Below are 8,568 nucleotides of genomic sequence, written 5' to 3' on the forward strand. Positions count from 1 at the left end.
GGGGGCCAAGCCAGAAGAGCCCAGAGGCCCCACAAGCCCCCACCCCGCGGCCAGGGGGTCCCGCCATGGAGGCTTGTGGGCCCCCTGGAGGTCCCCTGACCTAGATCTTGCGCCTATAAATTCCCAAATATTTCCAAAAAATTAGGGGAGCATCGTAATCACTTTTCCGCCGCCGCAACCTTCTGTCTCCGCAAGAACCCATCTGGGGCACGTCCTGGTGCCCTGCCGGAGGGGGGATTCGGACACGGAAGGCTTCTCCATCAACACCATGACCTCTCCGACAATGCGTGAGTAGTTCGCCATAGACCTACGGGTCCATAGCTAGTAACTAGATGGCTTCTTCTCTCTCTTGGATATTCAATACAAAGTACTCCATGATCTTCATGGAGATGTATCTAATGTAATCTTCTTTTGCGGTGTGTTTGTCGAGATCCGATGAATTGTGGATTTATGATCAGATTATCTATGAATCTTATTTGAGTTTCTTCTGATCTCTCTTATGCATGATTTCATATCCTTGTAATTCTTTTCGAGTTGTGGTTTTGTTTGGCCAACTAGATCTATGATTCTTGCAATTGGAGAAGTGCTTGGTTTTGGGTTCATATCGTGCGGTGACCTCACCCAGTGACAGAAGGGGTAGCAAGGCACGTATCGTGTTGTTGCCATCAAGGGTAAAAAGATGGGGTTTTCATCATTGGTTTGAGATTGTCCCTCTACATCATGTCATCTTGCTTAAAGTGTTACTCTGTTCATCATGAACTCAATACACTAGATGCATGCTGGATAGCGGTCGATGTGTGGAGTAATAGTAGTAGATGCAGAAATTATCGGTCTACTTGTCTCGGACGTGATGCCTATATGTTAGATCATTGCCTTAGATATCGTCATGACTTTGCGCGGTTCTATCAATTGCTCGACAGTAATTTGTTCACCCACCGTAATATTTGCTATTTTGAGAGAAGCCTCTAGTGAATACTATGGCCCCAGGGTCTACTCCACACCATATTTTCAGCCTTACACTTTTCACTTCGTTGCACTTTCCGCCTTCAGATCTCACTTTTGCAAACAATCTTGAAGGGATTGACAACCCCTTTGAAGCGTTGGGTGCAAGCTTGTTTGTTTTTGCGCAGGTACTTTGGACTTGATGAGGCCCTCCTTTTGGTTCGATACCTTGGTTCTCAAACTGAGGGAAATACTCACTGCTCCTGTGCTGCATCACCATTTTCTCTTCAAGGGAAAAACCGTCGCAAACCAGTGAAGTAACAAGAAGAATTCCTACGCTCTAGGGAAGGACTTTTGTTGCCGCAGCAGGCACATGCTATAATCGCCAATGAAAGAGTTGTTTTGGTGAAGACTAAAAAACTCTTACTGAATGGAAGACGATCTGTTGCACCCGGTTGTTGGTGAAGAGTATTATGATCTTCATCAACATCGTGAAGGTGTCATTACCGTCACACATAACGGTGTAGAATCGGTCCATAGATATAACAAGAAAGAACCATCGAATGAGGGTGGCATAAATGTCCATCCACTCAGCGTTGTCCCGCGTGTGTAGGAGGTTGATCATGTTGTCCACATGGTAACAAAGGTTGTACATGTGGAACATGGGTTGAAGTAGGTCTTCCACATGTATAAGTTGGTGTCGCTATGAGAGGGCTTGATGGGGATGTGGTCAAAGATAGGCATGTCCTGGATGCGCCGTCGATGGAGCATCCGAGACGGTGAAGGGATTACTGCCACCGGATAGGGATAATACATGATAGTCCATTTAGATCATGGGATTGGAGTGAGGCGAGGGAGTGAGGCGAGGGAGAGAGGCGACTAGGTGTGACGGCTGGCGGATGGAGCGGCCAGAGCGGCTATGGTAGATGGAAATTAGGGACGGGGAGGAGTAAAAGCAGCAGGTAGGTTAGGGGTGTGGTGGTCTATTGGAGAAACGGAAGTGGGAGGTAGGAAATGTAGCGTAGACAGCAAGGGCCGGCGAGGATTGTTGATATCTATAAACTTTTATTGTTCCATGCTATTATATTATAAATCTTGGATGCTTTATATGCATTTATATGTTGTCTTATACTGCCTCCATTTGGGATTACTTGCCACACAAATGGATAAAAAAAGGATGTATCTAGAACTAAAATACATATAGTGTTGGAAATATGCCCTAGAGGCAATAATAAATTAGTTATTATTATATTTCTTTGTTCATGATAATCGTTTATTATCCATGCTATAATTGTATTGATTGGAAACACAAATACATGTGTGAATACATAGACAAAACATTGTCGCTAGTAAGCCTCTGGTTGACTAGCTCGTTCATCAAAGATGGTCAAGGTTTCGTGACCATAGACAAGCGTTGTCACTTGATAACGGGATCACATCATTAGGAGAATCATGTGATGGACAAGACCCAAACTATGAACGTAGCATGTGATCGTGTCATTTTATTGCTATTGTTTTCTGTGTGTCAAGTATTAATTCATGTGACCATGAGATCATGTAACTCACTGACACCGGACGGATACCTTGTGTGTATCAAACGTCACAACGTAACTGGGTGACTATAAAGGTGCTCTACAGGTATCTCCGAAGGTGTCCGTTGAGTTAGCATGGATCAAGACTGGGATTTATCACTCCGTGTGACGGAGAGGTATCTCGGGTCCCACTCGGTAATACAACATCACACACAAGCGTTGCAAGCAATGTGACTCAAGTGTGAGTCACGGGATATTGTATTACATAACGAGTAAAGAGACTTGCCCGTAACGAGATTGAAATAGGTATAGGGATACCGACGATCAAATCTCGGGCAAGTAACATACCGAAGGACAAAGGGAATGTTATATGGGATTATATGAATCCTTGGCACAGAGGTTCAACCGATAAGATCTTCGTAGAAGATGTAGGATCCAATATGGGCTTCCAGGTCCCTCTATTGGATATTGACCGAGAAGTGTCTCAGGTCATGTCTGCATAGTTCTCGAACCCGCAGGCTCTGCACACTTAAGGTTCTTTGTTGTTTTAGTATAGTTGAGTTACATGTGTTGGTGACTGAAGGTTGTTCGGAGTCCCGGATGAGATCACGGAAGTCATGAGGGTTTCCGGAATGGTCTGGAAATGAAGATTGATATATAGGAAGTTGGTGTTTGGATTCAGGAAAGTTTTCACGCATTACCGGCAGTGTACCGGGAGTGACGAATGGGTTCCGAGGGCCCACTGGGTGGGCACACCACGCCGCAAGGGGTCCACATGGGTTTATTGGATGTAAAATAAGGTATAATGGGCTGACAAAGTCATCCAAGGAAATCCCATGAGGAAAAAGTGGAAAACCCAAAAGAGGTGGGAAAATAAGGAAGGAGTCCTAATCCAAGTGGGATTGGAGAAGGACTCCTCCCTCCCACTTTGCCCAACCCAAGTTGGGTTTCCTTGGTGCACCAAGGCTGGCCAAGGCTGCCTCTCCCCTCCTCCTATATATACTAGAGGTTTTGGGATTTTGAGACACAACTTTGCCACGTGCAACTCAAACCTACACCTCGTAGTTCTTCCTCTTGATTAGATTTCTACGGAGCTCGGGCGGAGCCTGATACGTCTCCGTCGTATCTACTTTTCCGAACTCTTTTTCCCTTGTTTTGGAATCTAATTTGCATGATTTGAATGGAACTAACCCGGACTGACACTGTTTTCAGCAGAATTGCCATGGTGTTGTTTTTGTGCAGAAATAAAAGTTCTCGGAATGTCCTGAAAATTTACGGAGATTTTTTCTGGAATAAAAGAAAAATACCTGCGCAAAGATCCACCGGAGGAGGTGGACCAGTGGGCCACAAGCCCACAGGCCACGGCCACCCCCCTAGGTTGCACCGTGAGGGCTTGTGGGGCCCACGTGGCACCACCGCCCCCAAACTCAGCTCTATATCTTCCGTCTCTCCAGGAAAAAATCAGAGAGAAGGTTTTATCGCGTTTTACGATACGGAGGCGCCGCCACCTCCTGTCCTTCATCTGGAGGGCAGATCTGGAGTCCGTTCCGGGCTCCGGAGAGGGGAAATTGTCGCTATCGTCATCATCAACTTTCCTCCATCGACAATTCCTAGTATCCACTATCATGTAATCGAGTTAGTTCTTGACGGGGATTGATCCCTAGTATCCACTATGTTCTAGATTGATGTTGCTACTACTTGGCTATGCTTAATGCTTGTCACTAGGGCCCGAGTGCCATGATTTCAGATATGAACCTATTATGTTGTCGCCAATATATGTGTGTTTTAGATCCTATCTTGTAAGTTGTAGTCACCTACTATGTGTTATGACCCGGCAACCCCGGAGTGACAATAGACGGAACCACTCCCGGAGATGACCATAGTATGAGGAGTTCATGTATTCACCGCGTGTTAATGTGTTGTTCCGGTTCTTTATTAAAAGGAGAACCTTAATATCCCGTAGTTTCCATTAGGACCCCGCTGCCACGGGAGGGATGGACAATTGATGCCATGCAAGTTCTTTTCCCTAAGCACGTATGACTACATACGGAATACATGCCTACATTAGATTGATGAACGGGAGCTAGTTACATATCTCTCCGTGTTATAGCTGTTACATGATGAATCACATCCGTCACACTCATCCATCACCGATCCACTACCTACGAGTCTTTTACTACTGGTCCTTGCTACGTTACTTTGTCTAGGATTGTCCCTTGCTACAAAAGGGATTGGGCCACTTTGCTGCTACTATTGTTACTGTGTTGCTACTGTTGTTACTCTGCTGCTAGTGCTACTGATGTTCCTTGCTACTTCGCTGTTACTTGTTGCAAGATCTTTTCCGACACTGCTGTCGGGGAAGAATAGTTCCTCGCCCACGTGCAACACTGGCGCCATTGATACAACAGTTAGGAATAGTCTGTCGTCAACAGTTCTGTTTCTGACACCGTTGCTATCATACTACTTTGCTACCGATACTTCGATTGCAGACACTAATCTTCCAGGTGTGGTTGAATTTGATAAACTCGGCTGCTAATACTTGAGAATATTCTTTAGCTTCCCCTTGTGAGCGAATCAAAAATTTGGGTCGAATACTCTACCCTCGAAAACTGTTGTGATCCCCTATACTTGAGGGTCATCAAGACATTTTTCGGGCGCCGTTGCCGGGGAAGCACATCTATATTCTCTGAGTCACTTGGGATTGACGTTTGTTGGTCACTATGAGGAATCTAAAAGATCCAAGAACTAAAATCTTGCCTTCCACTACGAGGAGAGGTAAGGAACTGCCATCTAGCTCTGCACTTGATTCACCTTCAGTTTTGAGTAAGTTTGCGAGTTCGCCTCCTGCTAGAAATCTTGATATGTCGCATGTACTTGATGATGCTACTTCTGCTACCCATGGTGTTATGCTTGATACTATGCCTGATGATGATATGATTGATACTATGTCTGATGATGCTATGCTAGATACTATGCCTGATACTGCTTTGCCACTAGGTGCCCTTGATGCACATATTGCTAGAGTTGCTGCTAGATGTGATGATACTTCTGAAACTGCTGATACTATTGAAGTAGAACCAGTTACTATGCCTGTTATGCCTGATACGCTCTATGTTATGGAAGGAGAGATAGCCGAGGACTTTCTTGCGTGTAAGGATAGCTATGATGTTGAGAAATTACTGCGCTAGTGGAAAGAAAAATCTCTGAACGCTAGGATGAAATACGACCCGAAGTTTGCTACTTCGCCTATCTTTGTGACCGATAAGGATTATGAATTCTCTGTCGACCCTGAGTTAATCACTCTTGTCGAATCTGATTCTTTTCACAGTTATGAGTCTGAAACGGTTGTAGCCCATCTTACCAAACTGCACGATATAGCCACCCTATTCACTAGTGAGGAAAATATCCGCCACTACTATATCCTCAAGTTGTTTCCTTTCTCGCTAAAGGATGATGCTAAGACCTGGTTAACTTCTCTTGCTCCTGGATGTGTGCGTAACCCCCAGGATATGGTCTACTACTTTTCTGAAAAATATTTCCCTGCCCATAAGAAGCAAGCTGCCTTGCAGGAAATACACAATTTTGCTCAAGCTGAGGAAGAGAGTCTCCCACAAGCTTGGGGGAGGCTCATCCAGCTACTGAATGTTGTGCCTGATCACCCTCTTGAGAAGAATCAAATACCTGATATCTTCTATAATGGACTTACCGATGCTTCCAAAGACCACCTAGATAGTTGTGTCGGTTGTGTTTTTAGGGAACGAACCGTAGAACAAGCTGAGATTCTACTGAATAACATCTTGTGCAATGAGAATGCTTGGACTATTCCCGAACCACCTCCTAAGCCAACTCCGGAGAAAATAGGTATTCTATTCCTCGGTCCTGAAGATATGCAAGAAGCCAAGAAATCTATGCGAGAGAAAGGCATTAAATTTGAAGATGTCAAAAATCTACCATCTATCGAAGAGATCCATGGTCTCGATAACCCGATACGGGTAGTAGAAGTAAATTCTCTGCGTAGGTTTGATGAGAGTGATATTCCTTTTGATAAACCTGCTAGCTTATGCCTAGATGAATTTGATAACTTTGTTGCCAAACAATGAAGTTTCAATGATTATGTTAGCAGACAATTAGAACAGAATGCTCGTATGCTTGGTTATTTAAGTTCTTGTGTGGACAGAAACGTCAATGATCTTATGCTCCTGAGTAAACACGCCTCTATGGTTACTACTCAAGTAGAACAAGTACTTAAAGCTCAGAATGACTTGCTCAACGAGTTGAATGACAATTTTGTCAGAGTCGTCACTAGAGGCGGTAGAATGACCCAGGAACCTATGTATCCTGAGGGTCATCCGGAGAGAATTGAACAAGATTCTCAGGGAGTTAGCACTAATGCACCTAGTCATCCTAGAAAGAAGAAGAAAGATGATAGGAACCTGCACGCTAGCAACCCTGTTGCTGCTACACCTGAGAGTCCAAACGATGTCTTTGTCTCTGATGCTGAAACACAATCTAGTGATGAACATGAGCCTAATGATGATATCAATAGTGATGTTCATGTTGATGCTAAACCTATCAATGATAAGGATGTGGAGATTGAACCTATTGATCTTGATAACCCACAGCCTAAGACTAAAAGATATGATAAGAATGACTTCGCTGCTAGGAAGCATGGTAAAGAAAGGGAACCATGGGTTCAAAAACCCATGCCCTTTCCTCCCAAACCATCCAAGAAAAAGGATGATGAAGATTTTGAGCGATTCGTTGAAATGATCAGACCTGTCTTTCTGCAGATGCGTTTGACAGATATGCTCAAAATGTCTCCGTATGCTAAGTACATGAAAGATATTGTGACTAATAAGAGGAAGATACCTGAGGCTGAGATTTCCTCCATGCTCGCTAATTACACTTTCAAGGGTGGAACTCCGAAGGAACTAGGTGATCCCTGTGTGCCCACTATACCTTGCTCCATTGAAGGCAACTACGTTAGAACTGCGTTATGCGACCTTGGAGACGGTGTTAGTGTTATGCCTCTCTCTCTTTATCATAGACTTGAACTGGATAAGTTGACACCCACTAAAATCTCTCTGCAAATGGACGACAAATCAACTGCTTTCCCTATCGGCATTTGCGAGGATGTGCCTGTTGTGGTTGCTAACACCACTATCTTAACAGACTTTGTTATCTTGGATATTCCCGAGGACGATGCCATGGCTCTCATCCTCAGAAGACCCTTCTTAAACACCGCAGGGGCTGTTATAGATTGCAACAAAGGCAATGTCACTTTCCATGTCAACGGTAATGAGCATACGGTGCACTTTCCGAAGAAACAATATCGAGTACATTGCATCAATGCTATCGAAAAGACTTCATCGATTCTTATTGGGAGCTTTGAATGCCCTATACCTCGTGTCAAGATGAAGTATGATTTGCTTGTTGGGGAAATACATATCCCCATTGAGGTGACCTAGTCATGATTCTAAAATTCTCCCTTCGCTTTTGCAATTCGAAAAGGTTTGTCAAAGAGGCATGATCAACCTCACTGACGGATTTGTTTCGATGACCATGAGATGGATGAATCGAGGAGTCACGAACCTCTGTTCCAAGCTTTCACCTTCGGTTGCTTAGAAGAAAAATGATAGGTTTAGTTTAGTTTTCCATGTTTTCTGTTTTAGCGTCAGGTAGAAAAGTACCCCGAAAATAAAAGTTCTCCGAACGTCCTGAAAATCAAGTATGATTGTTTCTGGAATTTTTGAAAAATTCTGAGACAAAGAGCTTGTGTGGGGGCCACACCAGTGGGACACAAGCCCTTGGGGCGCGGGCACCCCCCCTGGCTGCGCCACCCAGGCTTGTGGGGCCCACAGGCACCCCCTCCACTCATTCTTGCTCTCGTCTGGTTCTCCTACCTCCAGAAAAAATCGTTTCGCACCTCAAACCCGTGTTCTTGCTCCTCTTGCTGGGATTTTAGATCTCTTTGCTCAAATCTCCATTCTCCGAACTGTTTTGGGGAAATTACTCCTTGGTAAGTGACTCCTCCATTGGTCCAATTAGTTTTTGCTCTAGTGCCTTATACTCCGCGTATTTTTGCTTGAGCTTT

This window comes from Hordeum vulgare, chromosome 2H (genome assembly GCF_904849725.1).
Source record: "Hordeum vulgare subsp. vulgare chromosome 2H, MorexV3_pseudomolecules_assembly, whole genome shotgun sequence".
Lineage (NCBI taxonomy): Eukaryota > Viridiplantae > Streptophyta > Magnoliopsida > Poales > Poaceae > Hordeum > Hordeum vulgare.